This window comes from Scophthalmus maximus, chromosome 7 (genome assembly GCF_022379125.1).
Source record: "Scophthalmus maximus strain ysfricsl-2021 chromosome 7, ASM2237912v1, whole genome shotgun sequence".
NCBI classification, from domain to species: domain Eukaryota; kingdom Metazoa; phylum Chordata; class Actinopteri; order Pleuronectiformes; family Scophthalmidae; genus Scophthalmus; species Scophthalmus maximus.
In genome coordinates this window covers 13248743-13260000 of record NC_061521.1, presented here as the reverse complement: position 1 = coordinate 13260000, position 11258 = coordinate 13248743, and the positions used below count along the sequence as shown (strand labels likewise).

Sequence of the window (11258 nt, the reverse complement as noted above, 5' to 3'; positions counted from 1 at the left end):
TGTGTGTGTGTGTGTGTGTGTGTGTTTTCTGTGCATGTGGTAAGACATCAACTCTGCTCAGCTGCAAACACTCCAGTAGAGCAAATCTGTCACCGGTGCACCAGCAGACAGCCACAGGCCCAGGGCGGGGAGATGATATGACACTCCAACCCTGCCTCCGTACAGTCGCATTGTGTCCTCACCTTGACTTCAATGTGTAATTCAATACAGCAGTGGGTCAAATTACCATAGAGGCTATAGCTGCATGTATAGTTTGAACCACAAACTCTTTTGTTTAGACTTGAAATGAAATTATGATTGCGCTGTTTGTTTAATAAAACATAACAAGAGGAGTTGATCGTTGCCGGATATGTTTTACTGTTTATCCCCAGAAATGGACATTAGAAGATGCTGAGACCACCCACCTTGACTCAAACTAGAGGCAGTCAGGCTGTGGCCGCAGAGCAACGAGCCCTGTCTAACCAGATAAATCTCTGCTTTCATGAACCACATGAGAAGGGTCTACATCTGCATGACATTTCAGACCACGTTTTGGACTCAGTGCAACTTACAATTTAAACATCGAGAGCTGTGAAGAGGTGGAAATTAGGGATTTGATTCTGTATGATGGAAAGTTGTTCTGCTACGAAAATAGGATGAGTGAAGGACAGTTATTCATGTGAACTGGGTGGATTAAACGGAACACCTGCCCACGTCATCAGCCTACCTTGCTTCTGTTTGTCTGTACAACAAGTTTGTAGCCAAATAGCAATGTTTGATTTTAGAGAGCTTGCCTTTGTCATCAGTAACACACACACACACACACACACACACACACACACACACACACACACACACACACACCCCTATGCTGACTGTGTTGGTGGTGCATCATCAGGCGCTCGTTCTCCCAGACAGGCTAAATGAAATTAAGAAATGGAAGTTAATTTTGGTGCTTTTATTCTTTCTACATTATTTTGATTTATAACTGCAAGTCAAGCTGCATTGCACTAAAAATAACAAAGGAGCAGAAGCAGCACTCGCAGCTCTGTGTGATTGTATTGATTTTGATAGCTGGCCCTTGTGTTTGTGTGGCTTGGGGCGTATTTTATCGAGAGCAGTAAAATAACAAAGGAGATGGGCTGGAAGTTCCCTATGTATACCAATCAGAATTTATAAATTGCTCCATTACCTTTATTTCCCTTGGTTACTCCAGGAACATTAGCAATTATTCTCTCATGGGCTCGGCTCATAAAACTAATAATCTGGTGATTTAGTGCCTCGTGGCACGGTGCACCCAGTCTAGCCCACTCTAATCCATTCATCTTGCCACCTATTAGTTTTATTTTGGTGGGACAAATTGCTTTTCAAGAGAAAATAGGTCAATAGGTGTCCTCTATTAGAAATTGCTAACAATGTAACTGTTTTTTTCTCTCTGCATATGTTTGGTAGAGTGTCGCAGGCTGATTATCATTCTATTTGCATACCGGGAGGTTGCCTCAATTATCTTTCTTGGGCTGCATGACAAATTGCAAATAGCCAAGGTTATATATGCAATACTTAATTTATTCTGTATTTGCTTCTGTGCGTGCGCGTGTGTGCATTTTTGTGCATGTCTGCGGGTGTACGTGTATATCCGTGTGCACCGCAAAATGAAGTCAATGTTGTTCTATTTCTTTCTCTTTTTTTCCATTTGGTGTGTGATCATGAAGATGGATGTCAGGTCCTATGAGCTGAGAGGACTCCTGCTGCATGGTGGCTCCATCCCACTGTCCCATTAGCAGCACCCCAGGGAGACACAGACCTGGAATCTGGGGAGACAGACCCAGATTAGCTCATAAATCACTGCCCTGGGGACCAAGGAAAAACAGTGACATCATCACTCTGAGGCCCTCTGTCCTGTGTTCTGGCTGACCATGCAGTCAGCAACAGTCGCTTTCAGCTGATAAGAGTTGGCAGCAGTCTGTGGTAAAACACATTCTGCCCTAAACTGCCCGGGTTAGTTAAAATCTGTATCATGTGAGTGTGTTTGTCATTTCAGTGACTTAATATCTTTGATTTGTTCGTGAAACAGCAGCCTAACAGTTTATTTTTCTTGTTCCATCTAGAAATGAGCCAGCCGTGCAGTTAAGTATGCATTAATAACATTAGCTACTTCTGTAGATATGCTTGTGATTGATAGTAACACGCAAGCATTCACGACCCTTGCTGTCACAGCACAAATCCTGCAGTGTTACTGCTGCTACTCGGAGGCTGCTGCTGGCTGCAGAGCAGCTGTTTGTGAGGCCCAGTATGTAGTTGGGCCTGTAATAAGGCATATGGATCCCTCCCTCCCACATGCACACACTCAGAGGTCTGTGGTCACACAGCTGCCCCTGTCTGGCCAACCACTCCAACCTCACCACTTCCCCTCTCTGGGTGGGATGACAGACGCAGGGAGCAGGGAGAGAAGAAGGAAGGGGGATGGCCTTCCATTGGTTGCTCCCCAGATGTGGCCTGTCTGTCTGTCGAGCTGGAATGTGCTGTACAGTAGACGGATAGAGAGATGTTTAGACAAACAGGGAGGGTGTGTTTATGTATCCTAAAATGAACCTCTCTCAGTCACATGGCACCTTTGTGGCCTCTGGACCACAGAAGGCCTGTCCCGTGTCAGCTGGTCCATTCTTTTCCTGTCACGAAACACACCTCCACACAGCTGTAACACAGACATTTATCCAAAGTGAGGCACGCTGTCCACTAATATCACTATCAGTGCACGCAGTGTGCAGCTGACAGTGAAAACAAATGCTATAGGGTGAACGTTTTGGACTAAATGGAAGCTGACAGTTTTAATTCCAGTTCCTCTGGGGACTCACTTTAACTGGCTGAGAGGAGCCGTCTCCCACAGTACACCCCGGTCCTGCTTTGTTAGTCCATGAAGGGTGGAGAGGATGCATTTGTCGCATGAAGGGAGTCATCATGGTCCCCCGGCGGCCGGCCGGCCTCTGTCCCCAGCAGGCTCTGCTGATGTAATCTGCCAGACTAAAACTTACATTAACACAGGATCCACAGATGAGATAAGAGGCCCTAAGGCCGGCTTATCTGATGCTATCAGAGGAGAGGAGCCGAGCCAACTTTCCTTCTCCTTCTCCCCCCTGTGTCCTACAGCCCTGTTGCTCTGTCAGACTGCAGCTGATTTGTGTAATGACATCAGAGGGAGACTGAGGCCTGGCGACAGTGGCCCAAAGGCGCCCGAATCATAAACCTAATTGGTGGCTGTCGCAAGTTAACTATATAGCAAATTTCCACATTGTCCCTGTTCTGCTTTAGTATTTGAATGTCTGCGAGCTGGGAATGGCTATTTTAAACAGCTTGTATCATTTGTAAGCAGCTTCTGTATGGTGGGGGGGGTGTTGTCGAGAGGTATTTACAGAGATTATTTCAGTATTTCAGCACAAGAATTTTGATATATTTTGGCAATGGTGTGACCCATAGCATTTGCTTAACTTTATCTTGTAGTAGGGTTTGGGGAAGATGAGGAAAGGTAACTAGGACATAATAAGGGAAATGATGTGCACGCTTTTGAAGGATATTTGGCTGCGTTGCCTGAGGAGCCATTATAATGATGTGTAGGCTGTCTTGGTTACACAGCCATAGTCATCGCACACAACCACGGTACCTCTGCCAGAGGCACCCACTACGCCACCACATTCAAAAATACTGTGTTTGGCCCAGCCAATCGGTTGGCTCCACAGCCCAGGGTTAAGCGGCTTCCCGACCTCAAAGCAAGGGGTCAGTGTGGAGGAAAAACATCACACAAGAGCCACAATTGCAGCCCTCAAACATGAAAAGTCTCTTTTTATTTTTGACAGGCTTCCCACTTTTAATGGCCGGGTCTATGTGCTGCATAAACAAACAGTGAGGCTTGGTCTGCGCAGGCAGCCAACACCGGTGGCTTTGGTGGTGAGTTGGATTACAGGCTACGATGGAGCTGTGGTTAAGATGGCACACACTCTGAGCTCCACTCAGACTCTGTGACAGTCAATCGTGCTCTCTTCCACTTTCTAACAGTTCAGCGGCGACTGCAACATTTCCAGATGTCAGAGCTACGGCTTCTACAGGAGCTTATCTACACTGTAGGCTCTGTTGGGTGTAATATATTTCCTGCATCTGCTGTCTAATATATAAGGTGTGTTGACTTTATTTCTTTATGCACTTAAGTTTCAGTACTATGTTTACCTCATATCCTCGTTTTACAGTTTTTTATTGTAGGGGTGCAAATATTGTACTTTTGGAGGGCTGTAAAAGAAAGTAGCCCCTGTTTTTGACTAAGCCAGCTTTCACGAGGATTCGTATCATTCTTTAAAACTTAAATGCACAGTCAGGATTTGCCCGTATTCTCATTAAAGTTCTAACTTATTTCCCCTGTCACATACAGCTCCAGTTTGTGTACGTGCTGCTGCTCTGATGGATCTGCCTGTGTCTGCACCTCCCATTCCTGCTGCAGCGCCTCCTTTTTCCAACGCTGCTAATGACAGTGAGTTTAATTAGTGCCAGCAGATCCCCCCACTAACTGTAACTTCATTAACCGCTGTCAACAGGCCAAGCAACACTGCACATAAACACAGCTCATTATGACTCTGCCCCATCTTTTGTCTCCGCGCTGTTCCAGAATCCAACACGATTTATCTCTATCTGACTGTCGCTACATATACATATATAAATCCCACACCATAATGAGGGCCCTCCAGTCGGAATGGATGGCAAGCCGTGAGGTCATTTTTCACTCCCTGCACAGACTGTGGAGCAAAACGCAGGCTTTTGTCTTAGTTTCCCATTAAAAGGTGGAGACAGCTGTGGTTCCGTGTCTGTTCCAGTGGAAAATCCAGCATTCGGCGGTTATCATCCAAATTGTAAACGTGATGGTTTTGTACAAAATGAGTCTTAATCATGAGATGGTAAATTGGTGTCAATCAGTCCGTTAACTATGTGGTGGAAATTTGTGTGAGATCTATCTCATTGATTTATCCTCTGACCCACAAATCTAAAGTATACCAGTATTAACTTTACCGCTCACATCAAAATGCATCGACCAACTCTTGCTCTTTAGCAACAAGATCAATTTTCTCTAATAAGGACGTGTGACGCTCTGTGTAGGTATGTGCAGCCCCAGTAGTGGATCTGGTGGTGTAGAAGTAAAACTGGGCCAGTAAATCCAATATCAGCCCACAGAGAAAGTGATTTATGAGACTGCAATGGGAACAGCTTTCATGACTTCACTGTCTTTTCTGAAGAGCTGTGTATATGATGCGTAAAAGTGATAATTTGCCTGGTCAAATATTCTCCATCTTTTCTCTGTTTGGCTGCCATGGTGCAGTTTACAGCACCGTTTGGCTGCTAATAGAGAGATAACCCCAAGCCCTTAGATTCCTGACAGGCGCGGATTGTCAGTCTGTGGTTCTGAAACCTCCCTAATCAAAAATCTTTCGGAGCGAGCCAGTGGATTCTGCAGGGGTGAGCATCATCAAAGCCTTTCATGGTCCTCTGGCTAAAGGGAGATACGGGGGAAGGGGAGAAAGCCTGGGCAGGTATACGCTGTGCTCTTTGTTTACCCTTTCTCTTACCAGTCTGCTGCACAGATGGCCAACAATTATTTCTCTGTGTGCATGGCCGCTGGCAAGCCACCAGCTTCTCAGAGATTGGTGTAATCCTTTATTATTTATGATTGTCTGGGATTTTTGGATCAAGATTTAACACAATCTGTTGAATAACTGAGAGGTGCGGGAGGCAGCAGAGTGGAATGAAATGCAAACAAAGAGAGTGGAAATGATGAAGTCAGAGCATCCATAATGAAGATGTGATGCTCACTGTTAGTTGAACTGCTCCTGAATCCAGCACACTTTAATCCCATTAACACTGACTAAATATACCATTTGTTTTAAGCTTGCCAGTGGTGGTGTTTATGCTAATAGCCTGGCTGCTCAAGGCGATTTCAGAAGACTTTTGGAGGACACCGGCTAATAATTAGATTTAATAAGGAAGTAAATTTCTATCCTCATTTGAAATAAAAATAAGAGGCTCAACCTCTCATAGGACAGGCATTAATTTGTTGATTTGGTCTCGCTTTCTCTCTCGGGGCTCCATAATGCTTTAACCCTTTTGTGTCCTTGTTAAGGGAACAAAAAAAACATTGATTGCAATAGTCTGGGGGATATTCACAAAAATCAATCGATAAATCTGATGACATGATATTTATTGCCAAACTATTTGATAATGTAAATGAAACTTTGAGATACTTGTACTGGAGTATTTCCATTTTCTGCTACTTTACAGATCTATTCCACTTCATTTCAGAGGGAAATATTATATATATATATAATATATATATATATATATATATATATATATATATATATATATATATATATATTACTCCACTTCATCTGTTTGATAATTGAAATTCAGATTCAGATTTTACATACAAACCATATGATGAGTTTGTATGATATGAAAATAGTTATGGGTTAAACTAATCAACAGTATACAACTTTCATAAAATGCTAACACACAAGTAAATAACTTAACTATACTTGAATGCAGTACTTTTCACCATTGCCAGAGTAAAGGATTTGAATTCTTCCACCACCAGTGATGGTGAAGTTATGTGTTTTGGAGTTGATATATGCTACAGGACATAGGTGCTTCTGTTCTGACCTGTCCGGTAGGCTAAAGTCAAACTCATCATCCCGGTCGAGTGCTGGGCTCTGCTCTGCTGGGCGGGTGGGCTCATGAGCAGGGGTTCCAGCTGGAGGAGCTCTCTGATCTGCTGTCAGACGGCAGGCTCACTCTCCCACTGCCCTGATAGCTTCCTCAGCTCTCTATTATTCTTCTCTACTCAGTCAAGCTTTTTTTTTTTTTTCCTCCCTCACCATCCCCTCGCTCTGTCTCTCTTTTTCAACTTAATAATGGAATCAAGTGCCCCTCTAGAGCAGGCAGAAATGCTGGCTGCTGGTGAAGGAATCATGTGTCAGTCAGCAGGTATAGGAGCACTTGTGGAGTCAATTTGGCATGGAGGAGTAGAGCTATATTACTGTGTGCCAAGGAATATGAAATGCTCCTCAGTGAGCCAGAAGTGGTGAAATGCAGTATATGAGTACAGAAGTCTGTGGTCTCATAAGGAGATTTCTGAGATACGACACGGCTCACATTGTCATTACGTAGCTTGTTAAAAGGCTCTGCTTACCATTCATTACACTGTGATGAATTCAGCTTAGCACTTACTTCTATAAAGTTGCTTCATCACATGTCTCACTCAAAGAACTGTTCATTGGTATATCTCAGTGAATATTATATTCAGCCTCATGAGACACTCAGCCAAACAATTCACAGACTCTGACCTCAGTAGCAATTGCACTTTTCTTGCATGGGCTGTTACCTTGACAACAAATTTTCTTTCGAGACAGTCATGTGAAGTCATTCGCCTATCATGTGAATGTAATCATGAACCATAACTGAATTTAGGCCCAAAGAATCTTTTTAATCACATTAGCCATTTGCAAACTGGATCAGAGTAACATAATCTTTGTTGAGCAGCTCAAGGCCCTTTTTTAATCAACTGGTACCACTTGATCCTCTGATCAGTTCAATGTTGACTCTTTTCATAGGTTTTGTGCCCTGAATTGTGGCGCACTTCAAGAAGGAGATTGTCACTGAGAAATAATTCAGTATGCAGGCTGTAGCTGTGAGCCTCTAGCACATAACAACTTGCTGTAATCTGCAGTATGTTATCAAAACAGAAATCATGCAGTTATGCATTTCCTGAGCTAAGGGTATGTTGAACAAGCTCTCACTATGGTCATTCTGATTCTTGATTGCGCAGTGAGTAACAAATCAAGTTCAGACAGGCTACTGTAGAGCCACCATCACCACTCGGAAATAAGGCTGGATATGAATATACCTGGAAACCCTCCAGCTCTGCTGTGGACACAGAACAACAATAACACAGCAAGCCAACAATTGTGTGTTTGTGAGGTTGAGGCTATCAGTGTGTTTATGTATCCGCTCTTATCAGTGAGTCCTGCTGGTTGGCCAATGAGACGTGTGACAGGTTGAATGCAGAGCAGAATTTCTGAAGTTTTTTAGTTTTACTGTTGATTTGTTTTAGGTTACACTCTGTATCTGTATTGTCTCTGGTTGTAAGGATGAAAATAAGATAATATTATAACTTTGAAGTTTAAATGACTAAGCTTGAATTGAAAGTTTACTATAGCATGGATAGGTTAGCAGTCATGTTGCTCAAGACACTTTTATTGTTGACCTGACCCTTTTGAATTGAAATGTGAACTTTCTGGATGTTAACAATGTGCTGTCGATTTCATCATTTCATGAATTTACAGTACATGTAATTAGCCTGGAAACCAGACCAATCAGTGAGCAAATGTTTATTCACTCTTGCAGATGTGGAGGGGTCTGTTGAATTTTCTATCGTGACAGTATTACACATGGACAGTAGGCCCGTATTCTCTTCAAAGGGAGAACGAACAACTGGGACACGTTCAATCTCAAAACGATGTACACAGTTTTGGTTTGTGGGTGGAGCAACGTGTTTCAACATCTCTCGTTGGTGGGTTGTGACAGAGTTGTGTTACCCAATCAAGATTCGTTCAGTTTAAAAGGTCAGTGTGTGGGATTTAGTGGTATCTAATTGCATATTGCAACCCACTAAATAACTGTGCCTCGCCCTCCCTTTCAAAGCATGTGCAAGAAACTACGGTGGCCGACAGGTAACATAAAAATGCGTCTGTTCTGGGCTACAGTAGAAACATGGAGGTGCAACATGGATGAGAATGCAATTCTAAGATGAGCAATACACAATTCATAGCTTTAAGTAATTATAATGTACTCTCTACTGTGTATAAAATAGAATTTTAACGTCATTATGAATTATAAAATTAATTTGTGCCAATAGATCTTCCAAATCAAACTCTTCACACCTCCTTAAATTATCATAATCCAATTTAAGATTGTATAATGCAATTATTATTCTACGCAAAAAAAAGGAAGTCAACAGGGATGTCTATATGAACCTTGTTATTAAAGTTAAGCTATCATTTGAGAATTATAGAAGGTGTAAATTCCAAACAAATGATATCATTTGAAAGTAGTGCCACAGTTTTTTTTTTCTATGTTGAGTCGTATTTGATCTACTGTTACATGTTGTTTCCAGATTTAAAACCCTAATAAAAATGTAGGAATATAAAAACAACTGTTCTCTGTGCAAATGCTTAACCTCTGTTTCTTGATTTTAAAACATATTCAAATACAGTACACACTAGCCTCTACCCAGCGTAGTTTTGTGTCTTGTTATTAATGTCTGTACTTATTTCTATCTTTGATGGACTTCAGATAACAGAGCATATTAATTTTGAGTAGCAATTGTCTCTACAGTATGTCCTCAGTATGTCCATCCAAACCTGCCAAAAAACCTCTTCTTGTTGTTTTGAGACACACTTCATGTCTGCATTTTTTCCTTTGATAAGGACTTTCATCCTGTTCTCATTGATTACCGTCTGATGAGTCATCCTGATAATACAGTGCTGGCAATTCATCTTTCCACCACACAGTGAAGGCCCTTTGTTGCATGGAATGTGAGTGCATGTTTGTGTGTTTTTGTGTGTGCGTGTGTGCATGTCTGTGGATTTCTGTCTCCTGCCTTTGAATGGCGTGCCTGCAATACACAGCATGTGAGTGTGTTGTGAATGTGCAGTACGCTTCTGTGCATCTCCATACAAAGAGCATGCCAGCACAGTGACGTGTAAGTCATGGCAACACAAACCCCAGCCTTCGCAGCAACAGGGCCCTCATTTTCTGCTTCGTGAACAGGAAAGTAAGGCGGCATGGGAGACAAATACCCAAGTCGTTTAGAAGTCACATTAATGAGCCAATACCATCTGATCTCCAAATACATCCAATAAATGTTCGTGCTAAATAGTTCCGCCACATCGTTGATCTTTGGCTCGTTTTGCGGCTGCAAAACCTTGATTTGAAACAGTTCACCTCAGTGAATTAATACCAAATGTTTCCACAGAAATACAGGCATAGTATGAGAGTCGCAGCTACTTTTGGACAATATGATCCCACTCTAATTGTTCTTCGGAAGAAGCAAAATGTTTGCTTTCTAGCTATATGTGAGCTATGTGGAAAATGAGTTGCTACTCATTTCAAAGTGGCAGGAGCGAGGACAATCCCTGCTCTGTCAAGAATTAGAGCCACCTCTGCAAATAGGCCAGTGTGTAATGCCTGAGGGTGGGAGTTTCACTGAGGCTGGGGTTTCCGTGTAAATAAACAGTGTGGGGGTCTCAGTGGGCGGAGGGCCCCCTCCTCCAGGGGTTTGGCCCGGCCTTTTGTTGCCTTTAATCCAAGCACTCTCTATTGAAAAGCATGAGGGGGTGCCTGGCCGAGATTAGTCCACCAGCTCTTGTGTGTGCTTGAGTTTCTCACAGACTGCCTCCGTACTTTTGGAAATAACACAGTTATCCCACATCCTCAAGGAGGCTGACGAGAATGACAAGTAAGACGACTGCTGGGCAATCTCAGACCTTAACATGACAAAATGACCTTAGCATTCCCGAGCAGATGCTGCTCTACTCAGTGTGAAATATAGAGCCAGTTATTTTAGTCACACAATTGCTTGTTGTGTTTTTTTTATCATAAGACAACCCACACATAATAAAAAACACAATATTCAAAAGCAGGGGGAAACAAATTGATTTCAATAAAACATGAAACATATGCAAGAAAGACAATATAACACAATGTAAAAGCAGTGTACAAAGCAAACAAAATGGATTTCATAAAATATATGCGGTTTCAAATTTATACACACCAAAACAGGTTTAGAATCAAAGCCACAATATGTTGAACTGAGCTTTGACCATAAGCCTTGTATTATATTCAAACGCCTGTAAGTAGTCTGAAGCATGGCCATTAACACACTGATACATGTGACTTTCTTCTAAACACTGAACCCTGTTTACAGCGTTTAACCATTTTGGATTAAAAAAAATGACTCTTTTATTAAATAAGTAACACATTATCTTATTTGGTGAAATATGTCCGTATGATTCGGTTTATACTGTAGGAGCCCTGTTCAGACCAGCCTTGTGTCACTGATTTAATTTTCCCAAACGGGCATGACTATAATTAAGTTCCCTTTTGTATAAGATTGTTGAGACTCTGTGTGTCTTTCCTCTCCTGCTAATTTCGGCGTCTTTGAATGGCTGATTTATATTAAAAAAGGC

The 11258-nt window shown here is 42.3% G+C and overlaps 1 long non-coding RNA gene across 5 annotated transcripts in view; it reads left to right on the top strand.

The window, feature by feature from the left end:
* LOC118314909 overlaps positions 1–6286 on the top strand; it is a 34470-nt gene extending 28184 nt beyond the window's left edge. For 4 of the 5 annotated variants that reach the window (XR_004794749.2, XR_004794746.2, XR_004794747.2 and 1 more), the window contains 3 exons: positions 1692–3921; positions 4030–4147; positions 4397–6286. This is a non-coding gene — a long non-coding RNA (uncharacterized LOC118314909). The remainder of the gene's footprint in view (positions 1–1691; positions 3922–4029; positions 4148–4396) is intronic. The other variant, XR_004794748.2, reaches the window with a different exon arrangement.
* The last annotated feature ends 4972 nt before the right edge of the window (positions 6287–11258 follow it).